General features: G+C 43.6%; 8 non-coding genes across 8 annotated transcripts; all 8 read right to left on the reverse strand.

The window, feature by feature from the left end:
* Positions 1–1761: 1761 nt before the first annotated feature.
* On the reverse strand, positions 1762–1849 carry trnay-gua (transfer RNA tyrosine (anticodon GUA)). Its single transcript is given in 2 exon segments — positions 1762–1797; positions 1813–1849. It is a non-coding gene; the product is annotated as a tRNA-Tyr (tRNA).
* A 786-nt stretch (positions 1850–2635) lies between these two features.
* On the reverse strand, positions 2636–2723 carry trnay-gua (transfer RNA tyrosine (anticodon GUA)). Its single transcript is given in 2 exon segments — positions 2636–2671; positions 2687–2723. It is a non-coding gene; the product is annotated as a tRNA-Tyr (tRNA).
* A 2370-nt stretch (positions 2724–5093) lies between these two features.
* Positions 5094–5181, reverse strand: trnay-gua (transfer RNA tyrosine (anticodon GUA)). The gene is given in 2 exon segments: positions 5094–5129; positions 5145–5181. It is a non-coding gene; the product is annotated as a tRNA-Tyr (tRNA).
* Positions 5182–5781: 600 nt separating this feature from the next.
* trnay-gua (transfer RNA tyrosine (anticodon GUA)) lies at positions 5782–5869 on the reverse strand. Its single transcript is given in 2 exon segments — positions 5782–5817; positions 5833–5869. It is a non-coding gene; the product is annotated as a tRNA-Tyr (tRNA).
* A 601-nt stretch (positions 5870–6470) lies between these two features.
* Positions 6471–6558, reverse strand: trnay-gua (transfer RNA tyrosine (anticodon GUA)). Its single transcript is given in 2 exon segments — positions 6471–6506; positions 6522–6558. It is a non-coding gene; the product is annotated as a tRNA-Tyr (tRNA).
* Positions 6559–8043: 1485 nt separating this feature from the next.
* Positions 8044–8131, reverse strand: trnay-gua (transfer RNA tyrosine (anticodon GUA)). Its single transcript is given in 2 exon segments — positions 8044–8079; positions 8095–8131. It is a non-coding gene; the product is annotated as a tRNA-Tyr (tRNA).
* A 781-nt stretch (positions 8132–8912) lies between these two features.
* On the reverse strand, positions 8913–9000 carry trnay-gua (transfer RNA tyrosine (anticodon GUA)). The gene is given in 2 exon segments: positions 8913–8948; positions 8964–9000. It is a non-coding gene; the product is annotated as a tRNA-Tyr (tRNA).
* Positions 9001–9796: 796 nt separating this feature from the next.
* On the reverse strand, positions 9797–9884 carry trnay-gua (transfer RNA tyrosine (anticodon GUA)). Its single transcript is given in 2 exon segments — positions 9797–9832; positions 9848–9884. It is a non-coding gene; the product is annotated as a tRNA-Tyr (tRNA).
* Positions 9885–21305: the final 11421 nt, after the last annotated feature.

Below are 21305 nucleotides of genomic sequence, written 5' to 3' on the forward strand. Positions count from 1 at the left end.
ATAGTGTGAGCCAGTGACATAAGGATTGTTGCAATTTCACGTACACTCCGCCGCTCTACCACCTGTCCTATGGAAGACCAACAAGTGAAGAATTCGGCGCTCTCAGGGAAAGATAATATGTTAGTCAATCGCAAGTCAAAGTTCACGGCTGTCAAAAAATTGGGGCAATCCACAAGAAAATCTACACTCCTTTGAACCGGATTTGAACCAGCGACCTAAGGATTGCTGCACAGAGCACCTACCGTCATCCACTCTACCAACTGTCCTACGGAGAGCAAGAAATGAAGAATTTGGCGTTCTCAGGGAAAGATAATGTGTTAGTCAATCTCAAGTCAAAGTTCACGGCTGTCAAAAAATTGGGGCAATCCACAAGAAAAATTTCACTCCTTTGAGCCGGATTTGAACCAGCGACCTAAGGATTGCTGTAATTAGCACCTACAGTTCTCCGCTCTACCAACTGAGCTATGAAAGGTCGATGAGTATGTCACAACGCCATCACCTAGATGGTCATAAGTTCTGCTGATGGATATGAGCCCTTTTAAAAGTTAACTTCTTAGTTTGGTGGTTTCATGGAGATGCCAGGGATTGAAGCCGGGTCCTCATACATGCAAAGCATGCGCACTTCTGCTGAGCTACATCCCCTGAGAATGCCAGTAGTTGCATTTGGGGATAGAGAAAATGTGAGCCGAGGGTAAAGAATGCTGTTTAGGCCCGACACTGCTGAAGATTTTTCCCTTTCCCTGGTGGTCTAGTGACAAGGATTTGGAGCTTTTGCTGTTGTGTCCCGTGTTTGATTCCCGGTCAGGGAAATAATTGCTTTTAGGGAATAACTTTGCAAACGTCAAAAAGTCAGCACAAATGCGGAAAAGGTTATCCTCCTTTGAGATAGTGTGAGCCAGTGACATAAGGATTGTTGCAATTTCACGTACACTCCGCCGCTCTACCACCTGTCCTATGGAAGACCAACAAGTGAAGAATTTGGCGTTCTCAGGGAAAGATAATGTGTTAGTCAATCGCAAGTCAAAGTTCACGGCTGTCAAAAAATTGGGGCAATCCACAAGAAAAATTTCACTCCTTTGAGCCGGATTTGAACCAGCGACCTAAGGTTTGCTGTAATTAGCTCCTACAGTCCTCCGCTCTACCAACTGAGCTATCAAAGGTCGATGACTATGTCACAACGCCATCACCTAGATGGTCATAAGTTCTGCTAATGGATATGAGCCCTTTTAAAAGTTAAACTTCTTAGTTTGGTGGTTTCATGGAGATGCCAGGGATTGAAGCCGGGTCCTCATACATGCAAAGCATGCGCACTTCTGCTGAGCTACATCCCCTTAGAATGCCAGTAGTTGCATTTGGGGATAGAGAAAATGTGAGCCGAGGTTAAAGAATGCTGTTTAGGCCCGACACTGCTGAAGGTTTTTCCCTCTCCCTGGTGGTCTAGTGACAAGGATTTGGAGCATTTGCTGTTGTGTCCCGTGTTTGATTCCCGGTCAGGGAAATAATTGCTTTTAGGGAATAACTTTGCAAACATCAGAAAGTCAGCACAAATGCGGAAAAGGTTATCCTCCTTTGAGATAGTTTGAGCCAGTGACATAAGGATTGTTGCAATTTCACGTAGACTCCACCGCTCTACCACCTGTCCTATGGAAGACCAACAAGTGAAGAATTCGGCGCTCTCAGGGAAAGATAATATGTTAGTCAATCGCAAGTCAAAGTTCACGGCTGTCAAAAAATTGGGGCAATCCACAAGAAAAATTTCACTCCTTTGAGACGGATTTGAACCAGCGACCTAAGGATTGATGTAATTAGCACCTACAGTCCTCCGCTCTACCAACTGAGCTATCAAAGGTCGATGAGTATGTCACAACGCCATGACCTAGATGGTCATAAGTTCTGCTGATGGATATGAGCCCTTTTAAAAGTTAACTTCTTAGTTTGGTGGTTTCATGGAGATGCCAGGGATTGAAGCCGGGTCCTCACACATGCAAAGCATGCGCACTTCTGCTGAGCTACATCCCCTGAGAATGCCAGTAGTTGCATTTGGGGATAGAGAAAATGTGAGCCGAGGGTAAAGAATGCTGTTTAGTCCCGACACAGCTGAAGGTTTTTCCCTTTCCCTGGTGGTCTAGTGACAAGGATTTGGAGCTTTTGCTGTTTTGTCCCGTGTTTGATTCCCGGTCAGGGAAATAATTGCTTTTAGGGAATAACTTTGCAAACGTCAAAAAGTCAGCACAAATGCGGAAAAGGTTATCCTCCTTTGAGATAGTGTGAGCCAGTGACATAAGGATTGTTGCAATTTCACGTACACTCCGCCGCTCTACCACCTGTCCTATGGAAGACCAACAAGTGAAGAATTCGGCGCTCTCAGGGAAAGATAATATATTAGTCAATCGCAAGTCAAAGTTCACGGCTGTCAAAAAATTGGGGCAATCCACAAGAAAATGTACACTCCTTTGAACCAGCGACCTAAGGATTGCTGCACAGAGCACCTACCGTCATCAACTCTACCAACTGTCCTACGGAGAGCAAGAAATTAAGAATTTGGCGTTCTCAGGGAAAGATAATGTGTTAGTCAATCGCAAGTCAAAGTTCACGGCTGTCAAAAAATTGGGGCAATCCACAAGAAAAATTTCACTCCTTTGAGCCGGATTTGAACCAGCGACCTAAGGATTGCTGTAATTAGCACCTACAGTCCTCTGCTCTACCAACTGAGCTATCAAAGGTCGATGAGTATGTCACAACGCCATCACCTAGATGGTCATAAGTTCTGCTGATGGATATGAGCCCTTTTAAAAGTTAACTTCTTAGTTTGGTGGTTTCATGGAGATGCCAGGGATTGATGCCGGGTCCTCATACATGCTAAGCATGCGCACTTCTGCTGAGCTACATCCCCTGAGAATGCCAGTAGTTGCATTTGGGGATAGAGAAAATGTGAGCTGAGGGTAAAGAATGCTGTTTAGGCCCGACACTGCTGAAGATTTTTCCCTTTCCCTGGTGGTCTAGTGACAAGGATTTGGAGCTTTTGCTGTTGTGTCCCGTGTTTGATTCCCGGTCAGGGAAATAATTGCTTTTAGGGAATAACTTTGCAAACGTCAAAAAGTCAGCACAAATGCGGAAAAGGTTATCCTCCTTTGAGATAGTGTGAGCCAGTGACATAAGGATTGTTGCAATTTCACGTACACTCCGCCGCTCTACCACCTGTCCTATGGAAGACCAACAAGTGAAGAATTTGGCGTTCTCAGGGAAAGATAATGTGTTATTCAATCGCAAGTCAAAGTTCACGGCTGTCAAAAAATTGGGGCAATCCACAAGAAAAATTTCACTCCTTTGAGCCGGATTTGAACCAGCGACCTAAGGATTGATGTAATTAGCACCTACAGTCCTCCGCTCTACCAACTGTGCTATCAAAGGTCGATGAGTATGTCACAACGCCATCACCTAGATGGTCATAAGTTCTCCTGATGGATATGAGCCCTTTTAAAAGTTAACTTCTTAGTTTGGTGGTTTCATGGAGATGCCAGGGATTGAAGCCGGGTCCTCATACATGCAAAGCATGCGCACTTCTGCTGAGCTACATCCCCTGAGAATGCCAGTAGTTGCATTTGGGGATAGAGAAAATGTGAGCCGAGGGTAAAGAATGCTGTTTAGGCCCGACACTGCTGAAGGTTTTTCCCTTTCCCTGGTGGTCTAGTGACAAGGATTTGGAGCTTTTGCTGTTGTGTCCCGTGTTTGATTCCCGGTCAGGGAAATAATTGCTTTTAGGGAATAACTTTGCAAACGTCAAAAAGTCAGCACAAATGCGGAAAAGGTTATCCTCCTTTGAGATAGTGTGAGCCAGTGACATAAGGATTGTTGCAATTTCACGTACACTCCGCCGCTCTACCACCTGTCCTATGGAAGACCAACAAGTGAAGAATTCGGCGCTCTCAGGGAAAGATAATATGTTAGTCAATCGCAAGTCAAAGTTCACGGCTGTCAAAAAATTGGGGCAATCCACAAGAGAATGTACACTCCTTTGAACCGGATTTGAACCAGCGACCTAAGGATTGCTGCACAGAGCACCTACCGTCATCCACTCTACCAACTGTCCTACGGAGAGCAAGAAATGAAGAATTTGGCGTTCTCAGGGAAAGATAATGTGTTAGTCAATCGCAAGTCAAAGTTCACGGCTGTCAAAAAATTGGGGCAATCCACAAGAAAAATTTCACTCCTTTGAGCCGGATTTGAACCAGCGACCTAAGGATTGCTGTAATTAGCACCTACAGTCCTCCGCTCAACCAACTGTGCTATCAAAGGTTGATGAGTATGTGTCAACGCCATCACCTAGATGGTCATAAGTTCTGCTGATGGATATGAGCCCTTTTAAAAGTTAACTTCTTAGTTTGGTGGTTTCATGGAGATGCCAGGGATTGAAGCCGGGTCCTCATACATGCAAAGCATGCGCACTTCTGCTGAGCTACATCCCCTGAGAATGCCAGTAGTTGCATTTGGGGATAGAGAAAATGTGAGCCGAGGGTAAAGAATGCTGTTTAGTCCCGACACTGCTGAAGGTTTTTCCCTTTCCCTGGTGGTCTAGTGACAAGGATTTGGAGCTTTTGCTGTTGTGTCCCGTGTTTGATTCCCGGTCAGGGAAATAATTGCTTTTAGGGAATAAATTTGCAAACGTCAAAAAGTCAGCACAAATGCGGAAAAGGTTATCCTCCTTTGAGATAGTGTGAGCCAGTGACATAAGGATTGTTGCAATTTCACGTACACTCCGCCGCTCTACCACCTGTCCTATGGAAGACCAACAAGTGAAGAATTCGGCGCTCTCAGGGAAAGATAATATGTTAGTCAATCGCAAGTCAAAGTTCACGGCTGTCAAAAAATTGGGGCAATCCACAAGAAAATCTACACTCCTTTGAACCGGATTTGAACCAGCGACCTAAGGATTGCTGCACAGAGCACCTACCGTCATCCACTCTACCAACTGTCCTACGGAGAGCAAGAAATGAAGAATTTGGCGTTCTCAGGGAAAGATAATGTGTTAGTCAATCGCAAGTCAAAGTTCACGGCTGTCAAAAAATTGGGGCAATCCACAAGAAAAATTTCACTCCTTTGAGCCGGATTTGAACCAGCGACCTAAGGATTGCTGTAATTAGCACCTACAGTTCTCCGCTCTACCAACTGAGCTATCAAAGGTCGATGAGTATGTCACAACGCCATCACCTAGATGGTCATAAGTTCTGCTGATGGATATGAGCCCTTTTAAAAGTTAACTTCTTAGTTTGGTGGTTTCATGGAGATGCCAGGGATTGAAGCCGGGTCCTCATACATGCAAAGCATGCGCACTTCTGCTGAGCTACATCCCCTGAGAATGCCAGTAGTTGCATTTGGGGATAGAGAAAATGTGAGCCGAGGGTAAAGAATGCTGTTTAGGCCCGACACTGCTGAAGATTTTTCCCTTTCCCTGGTGGTCTAGTGACAAGGATTTGGAGCTTTTGCTGTTGTGTCCCGTGTTTGATTCCCGGTCAGGGAAATAATTGCTTTTAGGGAATAACTTTGCAAACGTCAAAAAGTCAGCACAAATGCGGAAAAGGTTATCCTCCTTTGAGATAGTGTGAGCCAGTGACATAAGGATTGTTGCAATTTCACGTACACTCCGCCGCTCTACCACCTGTCCTATGGAAGACCAACAAGTGAAGAATTTGGCGTTCTCAGGGAAAGATAATGTGTTAGTCAATCGCAAGTCAAAGTTCACGGCTGTCAAAAAATTGGGGCAATCCACAAGAAAAATTTCACTCCTTTGAGCCGGATTTGAACCAGCGACCTAAGGATTGCTGTAATTAGCTCCTACAGTCCTCCGCTCTACCAACTGAGCTATCAAAGGTCGATGACTATGTCACAACGCCATCACCTAGATGGTCATAAGTTCTGCTAATGGATATGAGCCCTTTTAAAAGTTAAACTTCTTAGTTTGGTGGTTTCATGGAGATGCCAGGGATTGAAGCCGGGTCCTCATACATGCAAAGCATGCGCACTTCTGCTGAGCTACATCCCCTTAGAATGCCAGTAGTTGCATTTGGGGATAGAGAAAATGTGAGCCGAGGTTAAAGAATGCTGTTTAGGCCCGACACTGCTGAAGGTTTTTCCCTCTCCCTGGTGGTCTAGTGACAAGGATTTGGAGCATTTGCTGTTGTGTCCCGTGTTTGATTCCCGGTCAGGGAAATAATTGCTTTTAGGGAATAACTTTGCAAACATCAGAAAGTCAGCACAAATGCGGAAAAGGTTATCCTCCTTTGAGATAGTTTGAGCCAGTGACATAAGGATTGTTGCAATTTCACGTAGACTCCACCGCTCTACCACCTGTCCTATGGAAGACCAACAAGTGAAGAATTCGGCGCTCTCAGGGAAAGATAATATGTTAGTCAATCGCAAGTCAAAGTTCACGGCTGTCAAAAAATTGGGGCAATCCACAAGAAAATGTACACTCCTTTGAGCCGGATTTGAGCCAGCGACCTAAGGATCGCTGGACCGAGCACCTACAGTCCTCCGCTCTACCAACTGAGCTATCAAAGGTCGATGAGTATGTCACAACGCCATCACCTAGATGGTCATAAGTTCTGCTGATGGATATGAGCCCTTTTAAAAGTTAACTTCTTAGTTTGGTGGTTTCATGGAGATGCCAGGGATTGAAGCCGGGTCCTCATACATGCAAAGCATGCTCACTTCTGCTGAGCTACATCCCCTTAGAATGCCAGTAGTTGCATTTGGGGATAGAGAAAATGTGAGCCGAGGGTAAAGAATGCTGTTTAGGCCCGACACTGCTGAAGGTTTTTCCCTCTCCCTGGTGGTCTAGTGACAAGGATTTGGAGCATTTGCTGTTGTGTCCCGTGTTTGATTCCCGGTCAGGGAAATAATTGCTTTTAGGGAATAACTTTGCAAACATCAGAAAGTCAGCACAAATGCGGAAAAGGTTATCCTCCTTTGAGATAGTGTGAGCCAGTGACATAAGGATTGTTGCAATTTCACGTAGACTCCACCGCTCTACCACCTGTCCTATAGAAGACCAACAAGTGAAGAATTCGGCGCTCTCAGGGAAAGATAATATGTTAGTCAATCGCAAGTCAAAGTTCACGGCTGTCAAAAAATTGGGGCAATCCACAAGAAAATGTACACTCCTGTGAGCCGGATTTGAGCCAGCGACCTAAGGATTGCTGGACAGAGCATCTAGAGTCCTCCGCTCTACCAACTGAGCTATCAAAGGTCGATGAGTATGTCACAACGCCATCACCTAGATGGTAATAAGTTCTGCTGATGGATATGAGCCCTTTTAAAAGTTAACTTCTTAGTTTGGTGGTTTCATGGAGATGCCAGGGATTGAAGCCGGGTCCTCATACATGCAAAGCATGCGCACTTCTGCTGAGCTACATCCCCTTAGAATGCCAGTAGTTGCATTTGGGGATAGAGAAAATGTGAGCCGAGGGTAAAGAATGCTGTTTAGGCCCGACACTGCTGAAGGTTTTTCCCTTTCCCTGGTGGTCTAGTGACAAGGATTTGGAGCTTTTGCTGTTGTGTCCCGTGTTTGATTCCCGGTCAGGGAAATAATTGCTTTTAGGGAATAAATTTGCAAACGTCAAAAAGTCAGCACAAATGCGGAAAAGGTTATCCTCCTTTGAGATAGTGTGAGCCAGTGACATAAGGATTGTTGCAATTTCACGTACACTCCGCCGCTCTACCACCTGTCCTATGGAAGACCAACAAGTGAAGAATTTGGCGCTCTCAGGGAAAGATAATATGTTAGTCAATCGCAAGTCAAAGTTCACGGCTGTCAAAAAATTGAGGCAATCCACAAGAAAATTTACACTCCTTTGAACCGGATTTGAACCAGCGACCTAAGGATTGCTGCACAGAGCACCTACAGTCATCCACTCTACCAACTGTCCTACGGAGAGCAAGAAATGAAGAATTTGGCGTTCTCAGGGAAAGATAATGTGTTAGTCAATCGCAAGTCAAAGTTCACGGCTGTCAAAAAATTGGGGCAATCCACAAGAAAAATTTCACTCCTTTGAGCCGGATTTGAACCAGCGACCTAAGGATTGCTGTAATTAGCTCCTACAGTCCTCCGCTCTACCAACTGAGCTATCAAAGGTCGATGAGTATGTCACAACGCCATCACCTAGATGGTCATAAGTTCTGCTGATGGATATGAGCCCTTTTAAAAGTTAAACTTCTTAGTTTGGTGGTTTCATGTAGATGCCAGGGATTGAAGCCGGGTCCTCATACATGCAAAGCATGCGCACTTCTGCTGAGCTACATCCCCTTAGAATGCCAGTAGTTGCATTTGGGGATAGAGAAAATGTGAGCCGAGGGTAAAGAATGCTGTTTAGGCCCGACACTGCTGAAGGTTTTTCCCTTTCCCTGGTGGTCTAGTGACAAGGATTTGGAGCTTTTGCTGTTGTGTCCCGTGTTTGATTCCCGGTCAGGGAAATAATTGCTTTTAGGGAATAACTTTGCAAACGTCGAAAAGTCAGCACAAATGCGGAAAAGGTTATCCTCCTTTGAGATAGTGTGAGCCAGTGACATCACGTACACTCCGCCTCTCTACCACCTGTCCTATGGAAGACCAACAAGTGAAGAATTCGGTGCTCTCAGGGAAAGATAATATGTTAGTCAATCGCAAGTCAAAGTTCACGGCTGTCAAGAAATTGGGGCAATCCACAAGAAAATCTACACTCCTTTGAACCGGATTTGAACCAGCGACCTAAGGATTGCTGCACAGAGCACCTACAGTCATCCACTCTACCAACTGTCCTACGCAGAGGAAGATACGAAGAATTTGGCGTTCTCAGGGACAGATAATGTGTTAGTCAATCGCAAGTCAAAGTTCACGGCTGTCAAAAAATTGGGGCAATCCACAAGAAAATGTACACTCCTTTGAGCCGGATTTGAGCCAGCGACCTAAGGATCGCTGGACCGAGCATCTACAGTCCTCCGCTCTACCAACTGAGCTATCAAAGGTCGATGAGTATGTCACAACGCCATCACCAAGATGGTCATAAGTTCTGCTGATGGATATGAGCCCTTTTAAAAGTTAACTTCTTAGTTTGGTGGTTTCATGGAGATGCCAGGGATTGAAGCCGGGTCCTCATACATGCAAAGCATGCGCACTTCTGCTGAGCTACATCCCCTTAGAATGCCAGTAGTTGCATTTGGGGATAGAGAAAATGTGAGCCGAGGGTAAAGAATGCTGTTTAGGCCCGACACTGCTGAAGGTTTTTCCCTCTCCCTGGTGGTCTAGTGACAAGGATTTGGAGCATTTGCTGTTGTGTCCCGTGTTTGATTCCCGGTCAGGGAAATAATTGCTTTTAGGGAATAACTTTGCAAACGTCAAAAAGTCAGCACAAATGCGGAAAAGGTTATCCTCCTTTGAGATAGTGTGAGCCAGTGACATAAGGATTGTTGCAATTTCACGTACACTCCGCCGCTCTACCACCTGTCCTATGGAAGACCAACAAGTGAAGAATTCGGCGCTCTCAGGGAAAGATAATATGTTAGTCAATCGCAAGTCAAAGTTCACGCTGTCAAAAAATTGGGGCAATCCACAAGAAAACGTACAGTCCTTTGAACCGGATTTGAACCAGCAACCTAAGGATTGCTGCACAGAGCACCTACAGTCATCCACTCTACCAACTGTCCTACGGAGAGCAAGAAATGAAGAATTTGGCGTTCTCAGGGAAAGATAATGTGTTAGTCAATCGCAAGTCAAAGTTCACGGCTGTCAAAAAATTGGGGCAATCCACAAGAAAAATGTAGCTCCTTAGAGCCGGATTTGAACCAGCGACCTAAGGATTGCTACAATTAGCAGCTACAGTCCTCTGCTCTACCAACTGAGCTATCAAAGGTCAATGAGTATGTCACAACGCCATCACCTAGATGGTCATAAGTTCTGCTGATGGATATGAGTCCTTTTAAAAGTTAAACTTCTTAGTTTGGTGGTTTCATGGAGATGCCAGGGATTGAAGCCGGGTCCTCATACATGCAAAGCATGCGCACTTCTGCTGAGCTACATCCCCTTAGAATGCCAGTAGTTGCATTTGGGGATAGAGAAAATGTGAGCCGAGGGTAAATAATGCTGTTTAGGCCCGACACTGCTGAAGGTTTTTCCCTTTCCCTGGTGGTCTAGTGACAAGGATTTGGAGCTTTTGCTGTTGTGTCCCGTGTTTGATTCCCGGTCAGGGAAATAATTGCTTTTAGGGAATAACTTTGCAAACGTCAAAAAGTCAGCACAAATGCGGAAAAGGTTATCCTCCTTTGAGATAGTGTGAGCCAGTGACATATGGATTGTTGCAATTTCACCTACACAGTCCGCCGCTCTACCACCTGTCCTATCGAAGACCAACAAGTGAAGAATTCGGCGCTCTCAGGAAAGATAATATGTTAGTCAATCGCAAGTCAAAGTTCACGGCTGTCAAAAAATTGGGGCAATCCACAAGATAATGTACACTCCTTTGAACCAGATTTGAACCAGCGACCTAAGGATTGCTGCACAGAGCACCTACAGTCCTCTGCTCTACCAACTGTCCTACGGAGAGCAAGAAATGAAGAATTTGGCGTTCTCAGGGAAAGATAATATGTTAGTCAATCGCAAGTCAAAGTTCACGGCTGTCAAAAAATTGGGGCAATCCACAAGAAAATGTACACTCCTTTGAACCAGCAACCTAAGGATTGCGGCACAGAGCACCTACAGTCATCCACTCTACCAACTGTCCTACGGAGAGCAAGAAATGAAGAATTTGGCGTTCTCAGGGAAAGATAATGTGTTAGTCAATCGCAAGTCAAAGTTCACGGCTGTCAAAAATTTGGGGCAATCCACAAGAAAAATGTCACTACTTTGAGCCGGATTTGAACCAGCGACTTAAGGTTTGCTGCAATTAGCACCTACAGTCCTCCGCTCTACCAACTGAGCTATCAAAGGTAGATGAGTATGTCACAACGCCATCACCTAGATGGTAATAAGATCCGCTGATGGATATGAGCCCTTTTAAAAGTTAAACTTCTTTGTTTGGTGGTTTCATGGAGATGCCAGGATTGAAGCCGGGTCCTCATACATGCAAAGCATGCGCACTTCTGCTGAGCTACATCCCCTTAGAATGCCAGTAGTTGCATTTGGGGATAGAGAAAATGTGAGCCGAGGGTAAAGAATGCTGTTTAGGCCCGACACTGCTGAAGGTTTTTCCCTTTCCCTGGTGGTCTAGTGACAAGGATTTGGAGCTTTTGCTGTTGTGTCCCGTGTTTGATTCCCGGTCAGGGAAATAATTGCTTTTAGGGAATAACTTTGCAAACGTCAAAAAGTCAGCACAAATGCGGAAAAGGTTATCCTCCTTTGAGATAGTGTGAGCCAGTGACATAAGGATTGTTGCAATTTCACGTACACTCCGCCGCTCTACCACCTGTCCTATGGAAGACCAACAAGTGAAGAATTCGGCGCTCTCAGGGAAAGATAATATGTTAGTCAATCGCAAGTCAAAGTTCACGGCTGTCAAAAAATTGGGGCAATCCACAAGAAAATGTACACTCCTTTGAACCGGATTTGAACCAGCAACCTAAGGATTGCTGCACAGAGCACCTACAGTCATCCACTCTACCAACTGTCCTACGGAGAGCAAGTAATGAAGAATTTGGCGTTCTCAGGGATAGATAATGTGTTAGTCAATCGCAAGTCAAAGTTCACGGCTGTCAAAAATTTGGGGCAATCCACAAGAAAAATGTCACTACTTTGAGCCGGATTTGAACCAGCGACTTAAGGTTTGCTGCAATTAGCACCTACAGTCCTCCGCTCTACCAACTGAGATATCAAAGGTCGGCGAGTATATTGCAACTCCATCACCTAGATGTTCATAAGTTCTGCTGATGGATATGAGCCCTTTTAAAAGTTAAACTTCTTAGTTTGGTGGTTTCATGGAGATGCCAGGGATTGAAGCCGGGTCCTCATACATGCAAACCATCCCACCTGGCCGACATCAAGTGAAATTGCAGAGCGCCAATTTCAAAAACAGAAATATTTATTATAAAAATTAATAAAACATACATGTGTTATACATCGGTTTAAAGATTCACTTCTTGCTAATCCAACCACGGTGTCAGATTTCAAAAAGACTTTACGGCGAAAGCAAACCACGCGATTTTCTGAGAACAATGCCCAGCATACAATTCATTACAAACAGTAACCAGTCAAGTAGAGGAGTAACAAAGTCAGAAATAGCTATAAAATGAATCACTAACCTTTGATGATCTTCATATGGTTACACTCACAAGACTCCCAGTTACCCAATGAATGTTTGTTTTGTTCGATAAAGTCCCTCTTTATATCCAAAAACTTCCGTTTTGTTAGTGCGTTTTGTTCAGAAATCCACTGTCTCAAACAACATCCGGTGAAATTGTAGAGCGTGAAACTCAACAAAACAGAAACTCTCATAATAAACATTCATAAAAGATACAAATGTTATACACCAGCTTAAAGAAACTTCTTGTTAATCCAACCGCTGTGTCAGATTTCAAAAACACTTTACGGCGAAAGCAAACCATGCGATTTTCTGAGAACAGTTCCCAGCAGACAATTCATTACAAACAGTAACCAGCCAAGTAGAGGAGTAACAAAAGTCAGAAATAGCAATAAAATGTATCACTTACCTTTGATCTTCATATGGTTGCACGCCCAAGACTCCATCTTACACAATAAATGTTCGTTTTGCTCAATAAAGTCCCTCTTTATATTGAAAAACCTCTGTTTTGTTGGTGCGTTTTGTTCAGTAATCCATTGGAACAAAGCGCGGTCAGAACAGACAGATGAAAAATCATAAAAGTTTGTAGAAACATTTCAAACAATGTTTCTAATCAATCCTCAGGTTGTTTTTATCATAAATAATCGATCATATTTCAACCGGACAATAGCTTCGTCAATAGAAAAGGAAAAACAAGAAAGGCACGCTCCCGGTCACACACAGGACTCAAGTCTGGAAATGTCCACTGTCCTCTCATTGAAAGTGTTGTTTCTCCCTAATTTTTCAGAGTAAAAGCCTGAAACAATGCCTTAAGACTGGCCACATGTAGTGGAAGCCATAGGGATCGTGAACTGGGTCATAAGTCTTTGTATGGTGGATAGGCTTTCAACGGAAAAACAGCCATTTCAAAATAATAGCACTTCCTGGATGGATTTTCCTCAGGTTTTCACCTGCCATATCAGTTCTGTTATACTCACAGACATTATTTTAACAGTTTTGCAAGTTTTGGAGTGTTTCTATCCAAATCTACCAATTATATGCATATCCGAGCTTCTGGGCTTGAGTAGCAGGCAGTTTACTTTGGGCATGCTTTTCATCCAAAATTCCAAATGCTGCCCCCTACCCTAGTGAAGTTAACCACTTCTGGTTGCTCCAGGAAGCTTAGAATCAACACAGGTAGACTTCACAGTCGCCTGATGGATTGTTATAGAAGACAGGTTCTATATAGGCTTCAGGTTGAAGTTAGGGCAGCGTATTTCTATGGGGAGAGATGTCATTGTAAACTGTTAGATGAAAACACCCTGTTTTCACTGTTAAGGGTTAATTCCACAAGGTCAAGGTTAGGCTTGCACAGATTGCGAGGACCTTAGGAATGTTCCTGTGGTTGAATTGTCCTTTTAACCCTAATGGTTCTACCACTGTCACCCAAAAGCACCTGAAATTTAGGCAAGGCATAATTTTGGGCATACTTTTTTGCACGTTCCCTGCAGTCAGACAGAGCGAGCTACGGTCAAGTGGGGGATCTCCTTGAACTCGGCACGGAATAAAGACTACGGTGATGCCATCAGTCAATAAGATATCATTTTGACACCAAACTGATACAAACTGACACCAAACCCACTTTGTCCAACTCGTTTAGAAGCCAACTATCACATATTTCAGAGCAGAGCACAAAATTCACAGCGCCTTCTGTTTAAACCATAAGAAATACTACGGGGTCCCTGAAAGATTGGACAGAAACTTTAGGGTCCGTCTCTAAGGGCCAAAGCGGTTCCAATGCACCTAGTCTTCCGCTAGCGGAACGCCTCACCAATATCCAATGGTAGAGCGTGGCGCGAAATACAAAAAACCTTAAAAATGCTATAACTTCAATTTCTCAAACATATGACTATTTTACACCATTTGAAAGATAAGACTCTCGTTAATCCAACCACATTGTCCGATTTCAAAAAGGCTGTACAGCAAAAGCAAAACATTAGATTATGTTAGGAGAGTACCCAGCCCAAAATAATCACAAAGCCATTTTCAAAGCAAGCATATATGTCACAAAAACCCAAAACACAGCTAAATGCAGCACTAACCTTTGATGATCTTCATCAGATGACACTCCTAGGACATTATGTTATACAATACATGCATGTTTTGATCAATCAAGTTCATATTTATATCAAAAAACTGCTTTTTACATTAGCATGTGATGTTCAGAACTAGCATTCCCACCCAAAACTTCGGGTGAATTTACTAAATTAATCATCATAAACGTTCACAAAATACATAACAATTATTTTAAGAATTATAGATACAGAACTCTTTTATGCAATCGCTATGTCAGATTTTAAAATAGCTTTTCGGCGAAAGCACATTTTGCAATATTCTGAGTACATAGCACAGCCATCACAGGCTAGCTATTCAGACACCTGCCAACTTCGGGGCTCACTAAACTCAGAATTACTATTAGAAAAATTGTATTACCTTTGCTGTTCTTCGTCAGAATGCACTCCCAGGACTGCTACTTCCACAACAAATGTTGTTTTTGTTCCAAATAATCCATAGTTATGTCCAAATACCCCTGTTTTGTTTGTGCGTTCAGGTCACTATCCAAAGGGTAACGCGCGAGCGCATTTCCAGACAAAAAAACCCAAAATGTTCCATTACCGTACTTAGAAGCATGTCAATCGCTGTTTAAAATCAATTTTTATGCTATTTTTCTCGTAAAATAGCGATAATATTCCAACCGGACAATGTTGTATTCATTCAAAGAGGAAAATAAAAAATGGCGTGATCTCGTGAACGCGCATCTCCAATCTCTCTGTCACCAGACAGTCCACTGACAAACTGTGCTCCTGTTATCTGCCCAGAGACAGGAGATGCTTCAATCCGGTTTCTGAAGGCTTTAGAGAGCCAATGGAAGCCTTAGAAAGTGTCACGTAACAGCTCAGATACTGTAGTTTCGATAGAGATGCAACAGAAGGACTACAATTTCTCAGACAGGCCACTTCCTGCTTGGAACCTTCTCAGGTTTTTGCCTGCTATATGAGTTCTGTTTTACTCACAGACACCATTCAAACAGTTTTAGAAACTTTAGAGTGTTTTCTATCCAAATCTACTAATTATATGCATATTCTAGTTTCTGGGCAAGAGTAGTAACCAGATTAAATTGGGTACTTTTTTTTCATCCAGCCGTGAAAATACTGCCCCCTATCCACAACAGGTTAAACAACACATTTCTTTAACCATCACCAATTGTACATTGTATGATTTCTCGTAAATAACGATAGATAAATGGCTGGCTTTTTTTTCCTGACACCGTAGATTCATGTACTTTGAAGTGAAGCGGTCAAATTAGCGCTCTATTATCATTTTTGACTTTTAATCCCAAAAAAAGGACCTTAACTCAAAAAGGATTGAGGCATTGACGCCATCTTGTTTCTGGGCTAAAAGCCCATGCTCACCGCGTTTCGTCTTCAAAGTCTTTTCCATTTAGGAGAAATGGCCAATTCACTTTGGTGATGTTTTATCCATTTGCAGTAAGCAGCCTGTTGCCATCTGGCGGAATTTTCCGGAAATGCAGAAAAATTACAAAAATGTGAAAATGTTATTAAACGGAAACCAAATGTCCCAGAGACTTCATTTGATGACATCCTGGAAGATCTGGCCCTGGGGCACGACCTGAGGTCGTCAGTTTATTTTAAAAACATATTGACGTTTGCCTAGTGTTTTACCAAAAGTATTCCATTCCCTAACCGGGAATTGAACCCTGGCTGCGGAGGTGAGACCGCAAAATAATGAGCACCATGAAGAGATCAAAAACCTTTAGCTGTCAGGGTGCTAAACATCATTCTTTACCCTCGGCTCAGTTTTTCTCTATCCTCAAATGCAACTACTGGCATTCTAAGGGGATGTAGCTCAGCAGAAGAGCGCATGCTTTGCACCCGGGTTCAATCCCCGTCATCTCCATGAAACCACCAAACTAAGCAGATTATATTTTAAAAGGGAACATATGCATCAGCAGAACTTCTGAGCATCTAGTTGATGGCTTTAAGAAACACTTGTCAACCTTTCATAGCTCAGTTGGCTGAGTGGAGGACGGTAGGTGAAATTACTGCAATTTGAAGGTTGCTGGTTCAAATCCTTCTTGAAGGAGGCCATTTTTTCTTGTTGCTTGCGGTTAACTTTTTGACAGCAGTGCACTTTGACTTGACTAACAGATTGTCTATCCCTGAGAGCTCCGAATTCTTCACTTGTTGACCTTCCATAGGACAGTTGGTAGAGCGGCGGAGTGTACGTGAGCACTAGGGAATATGCTACCATTTGTAACGTATCCCTCGTTTGACTGGAAGCTTCATAACATGCAATGAGACACAAACAGACAGGTGACTCGTGCCGTGTTCTCCAAATTAAATAAACCATTTTTTTGATCAAGCTATCAACTAGTCTTGAGGGTTTAGAATCCCAGCTGCTGCTCGCTAGATAAAGCATCAAACTTGGAGGTCCATGATAACAAGCATGGAGACACTAACAGGGAGAGTGACTCACTTCTTGTTTTGTTCCAACGTTGTAGATACACTTGTTACTACGTTGCCTTGAAAAGCTCATCTTGAAAAGGAAATTCCGGCACAAATATCTCCCTCTATTTTCAACGGTTATACAATGAGTCAGCCGATCAACGACACAATGGTGAAGTTAGGAAGTAGTGATGTCAACTCTTATTGAAAGCAAGGCTGAATTGGTATTGAGAGGAACCTTTGGAATCGTCAGGTAGTGTAGAATGTCGTGGCGTTCCGAGTGTTCTATAGTTCCGCTACAACTTGTTAGTTCTACGGTGGCATCACTGAAGATGTGCTGTGCTGTGCCGTGCTGTGCCGTGCTGTGCTGTGCGTTCATGTGTTTCAACCGCACTGAAGGAGAGAGGATAATACACACACACACACACACACACACACACACACACACACACACACACACACACACACACACACACACACACTCACACACACACACACACACACACACACACACACACACACACACACACACACACACACAGGATACACACACATTTACCGTACAGACAATCATACCCATACACTATGTACAAAACACAGTGGGTGGTGAGAGGTCACATGTCAGGTGTGTGCGTGTGTGGGCATTCACGCATACACCTGTGTGTGGTTATGTTTGTGTGTTTGGGGTGTGTTTGGGGTGTCTCTGATAGCAATGTTAATGTTGTCAGATTGAGTAGCTCTGTTTTACACGAGGTCAAGCTAAAATTCACTTGAACAGTGCTCCGCTCCATATCTCAACGGCTGGCAGCAGAAACCACTAAAATATTCAAAGGCCACTTCATGTTCTCATGTGGACAGTAATGGTAAGCACATGTGGCATACGTTGCAAGGATTCAGTGGTTGGATCGCTTCATCGTGAACACAGCAAATATTTTCTTCATTCCGTTCCACTGTTCCGACCAGGCCGATGTTACTAGGTTGAACCGGTTCGAAACACGAAATAGTTTATATTGTTCCTTTCAATTCCTTTTCTAACCTTCTCAAATCTACATAGTAATACTATTAGCTCCTTAAATTACTCCACCATACAGTGCAGATAAAGCAGCTTACTAAAAATGTGAAAGGTTTTCTATAATTTTTGTTGTTTTTGAAAGTAGATATGGGTACCCAAAATTGATGCACAATTGTGTACCATGTCATCCATTCTGTTTGATGAGTTACAAGTTGCACAAAAAACTATTCTCTCGCCCCCTCATCACATCACCAAGCCAGTCATCTCTCCGCAGCCCCCTCATCACATCACCAAGCCAGTCATCTCTCTGCAGCCCTCTCTCTCTCTCTCCCTCTCTCTCTCCCTCTCATTCCTTCCTTCCTTCTCTCTCTCTCTCATTCCTTCTCCTTCTCCCTCTCTCTCTCTCTCTCCCTCTCTCTCTCCATCTCATTCATTCCTTCCTTCCTTCCTTCCTTCTCTCTCCTTCCTTCCTTCCTTCCTTCCTTCCTTCCTTCCTTCCTTCCTTCCTTCCTTCCTTCCTTCCTTCCTTCCTTCCTTCCTTCCTTCCTTCCTTCCTTCCTTCCTTCCTTCCTTCCTTCCTTCCTTCCTTCCTTTCTTCCTTCCTTCCTTCCTTCCTTCCTTCCTTCCTTCCTTCTCTCTCTCTCTCTCTCTCTCTCTCTCGCACACCTACCGCTATCTCTGTTAGTAGTGTGTGTGTGGTGGTTTAGAAGTGGTGTGTGAAGGGCGATAATGGCACAGGAAAATCATAAATAATGCAGTAGAAACATTCTGGGTGAGACTCTGTGAACATACACACCCACCCGCCTTTTGCCAGAAAAATAAAGGGATCTTCAGAGGCAATAAATGAATCACCCTTCACCTAATCCAGAGAGAAAACTAAGAAGTTCTCTTTCTGGATTTTGATAATTAACGGGTATCGGCCTAATTCTGCTCTGCGTGCATCTCCTCTCTCTCTCTCGCTCTCTCTTTATCTCTTTCTCTCACACACATCGACTCTCTCACTCTCCTTCGCTATCTCTCTCTCCATTGCTCTCTCTCTCTCTTTCTCACGCACACACACCGACTCTCTCACTTTCTCTCATCTCTCTCTCACTCTCCTTCGCTATCTGTCTCTCCTTTGCTCTCTCTCTCCTCTCTCTCTCTCTCTCTCTCTCTCTCCCTCTCTCCTCTCTCCCTCTCTCTCTCTCTCTCTCTCTCTCTCTCTCTCTCTCTCTCTCTCTCTCACACATATTTATTTTTCAATTTTTGCCTATATGACATACCCAAATCTATATATAACACAATATAAGACAATACATCTGGTAGAAGAAAATACAATCTGGTAGAAGAAAAAAATAAAAAAAAAATAAATAAAAAATAAAACAACCAGTGTTGTTTTACCACCATCTTTGAAATGCAATAGAAAGGTCTCTGTTCTAGCCATCACTCTGGTTGTAAATCCAATAGTGTCCACAAGATGGAAGCAGTGTATGTGCAAAGTTTCAGATGGATACCTCGGAGGAAGACTCGTCCTCATGACTTTTAGTGTGAAGTCCCAATGTACATTTGGGCAAATCATGAAGGAGACATTCGCATTCACATTCCAATTTTCTGCAGGAATATCGTCAAATATGTATACTTGGACTTTGATTTAGCTTTCCAAGTATTAGTAGCCATATTATAAGTTCAACATTTGCAAAACAACCAGTTTTCATAGCTTCATAACTCTGAATGTCCTTATATTTTTTGTCCAAAATGAAAAGGCATGCTGTCGTAAAAGGTTAGTAGCTACATTGTACGACATATATTTACGACGTGGTTTCCGGATACTCCCGTAAAGCCCAGATCATTGGCTATCTAGATAGCTTTGTTTGACCCCGATCGGTCCTTATTTGACAAGGATACAGTCGTTCAAGTGGTGGCTGCCCTCGTCATCGGCGTGCCATGAAGGCGTCGCTCTCTGACCAAATATGGTGTCCTATAGGATATACTACACCCCTAATGATATAGTGAAGTCTGGTTACGTTCTAGGATCTCTGAGGAATAGATACGAACGTGATTTGACTTGCTGAAACAACGTTTAGGGTTAGATTTTCACAGATTCCTTTCTTTGCAAATTGAACGAGTGGAAATACAATATCGATCGTGCATGCTATAAGGACTTTTTTAGGATATGAAAAATGATTTTATCTAACAAAACGACACTTCATGTTATCTCTGGGACCCTTTGGATGATAAATCAGAGCAAAATTTCAGAATGTAAGTAGACGTTTTACCTTCAGAGGTGAATTTATCAAAACTATCGCTGTGAAAAAAGTGTTTTGTTGTTAGGAGCTCTCCTCAAACAATAGCATGGCATTTTTTTCACAGTAATAGCTACTGTAAATTGGGCAGTGCAGTTATATTAACAAGAATTTAAGCTTTCAGCCGATATAAGACAATTATTTGTACCGACATTTGTTGTTAGTCTAAAATCTGCGATCTTGACATAACGTGCTGAATGATTTACAACTGTCCTGTTGACGGGACGCCGATCCTTAAGAAGATTTATAAATTCTACAACCACCTATACCTTCCATAACAAAGCCATCCCCTAAAGAGAGATGAACATGGAGAAGAGCTCCCTAAGCAAGCTGGTCCTGTGGCTCTGTTCACAAACACAAACAGACCCCACAGTTCTGTTCTTCTGTTGTCCACTACGTCCCACTCCTGTTCTTCTGTTGTTCCACTACCTCCCTCTCCTGTTCTTCTGTTGTTCCACTACCTCCCTCTCCTGTTCTTCTGTTGTTCCACTACCTCCCTCTCCTGTTCTTCTGTTGTTCCACTACTACCCTGTCCTGTTCTTCTGTTGTTCCACTACTTCCCTCTCCTGTTCTTCTGTTGTTCCACTACTACCCTCTCCTGTTCTTCTGTTGTTCCACTACCTCCCTCTCCTGTTCTTCTGTTGTTCCACTACCTCCCTCTCCTGTTCTTCTGTTGTTCCACTACTTCCCTCTCCTGTTCTTCTGTTGTTCCACTACCTCCCTCTCCTGTTATCCTGTTGTTCCACTACTACCCTCTCCTGTTCTTCTGTTGTTCCACTACCTCCCTCTCCTGTTCTTCTGTTGTTCCACTACCTCCCTCTCCTGTTATCCTGTTGTTCCACTACTACCCTCTCCTGTTCTTCTGTTGTTCCACTACCTCCCTCTCCTGTTCTTCTGTTGTTCCACTACTACCCTCTCCTGTTCTTCTGTTGTTCCACTACCTCCCTCTCCTGTTCTTCTGTTGTTCCACTACTACCCTCTCCTGTTCTTCTGTTGTTCCACTACTTCCCTCACGTGGCCTTGACCTCTTTCCTCCACTTAGCACCTACCTATCCCTCGTTCATAACACACACACACACACACACACACACAGACAAACACACGTCCCCACCAGCACTAAGTCCCTTGTACCCGGGCATCTCCACCACTTACCCCTCTCATCAGTCAAACTGTTCAGTCCAACACTGCTCTCACTGCCACATGGCACCTTATTCCCTTTGTAGTGCACTACACTATGGGTCCT

This window comes from Salmo salar, chromosome 27, assembly GCF_965601325.2.
Source record: "Salmo salar chromosome 27, fSalSal1, whole genome shotgun sequence".
Taxonomy (NCBI): Eukaryota; Metazoa; Chordata; class Actinopteri; order Salmoniformes; family Salmonidae; genus Salmo; species Salmo salar.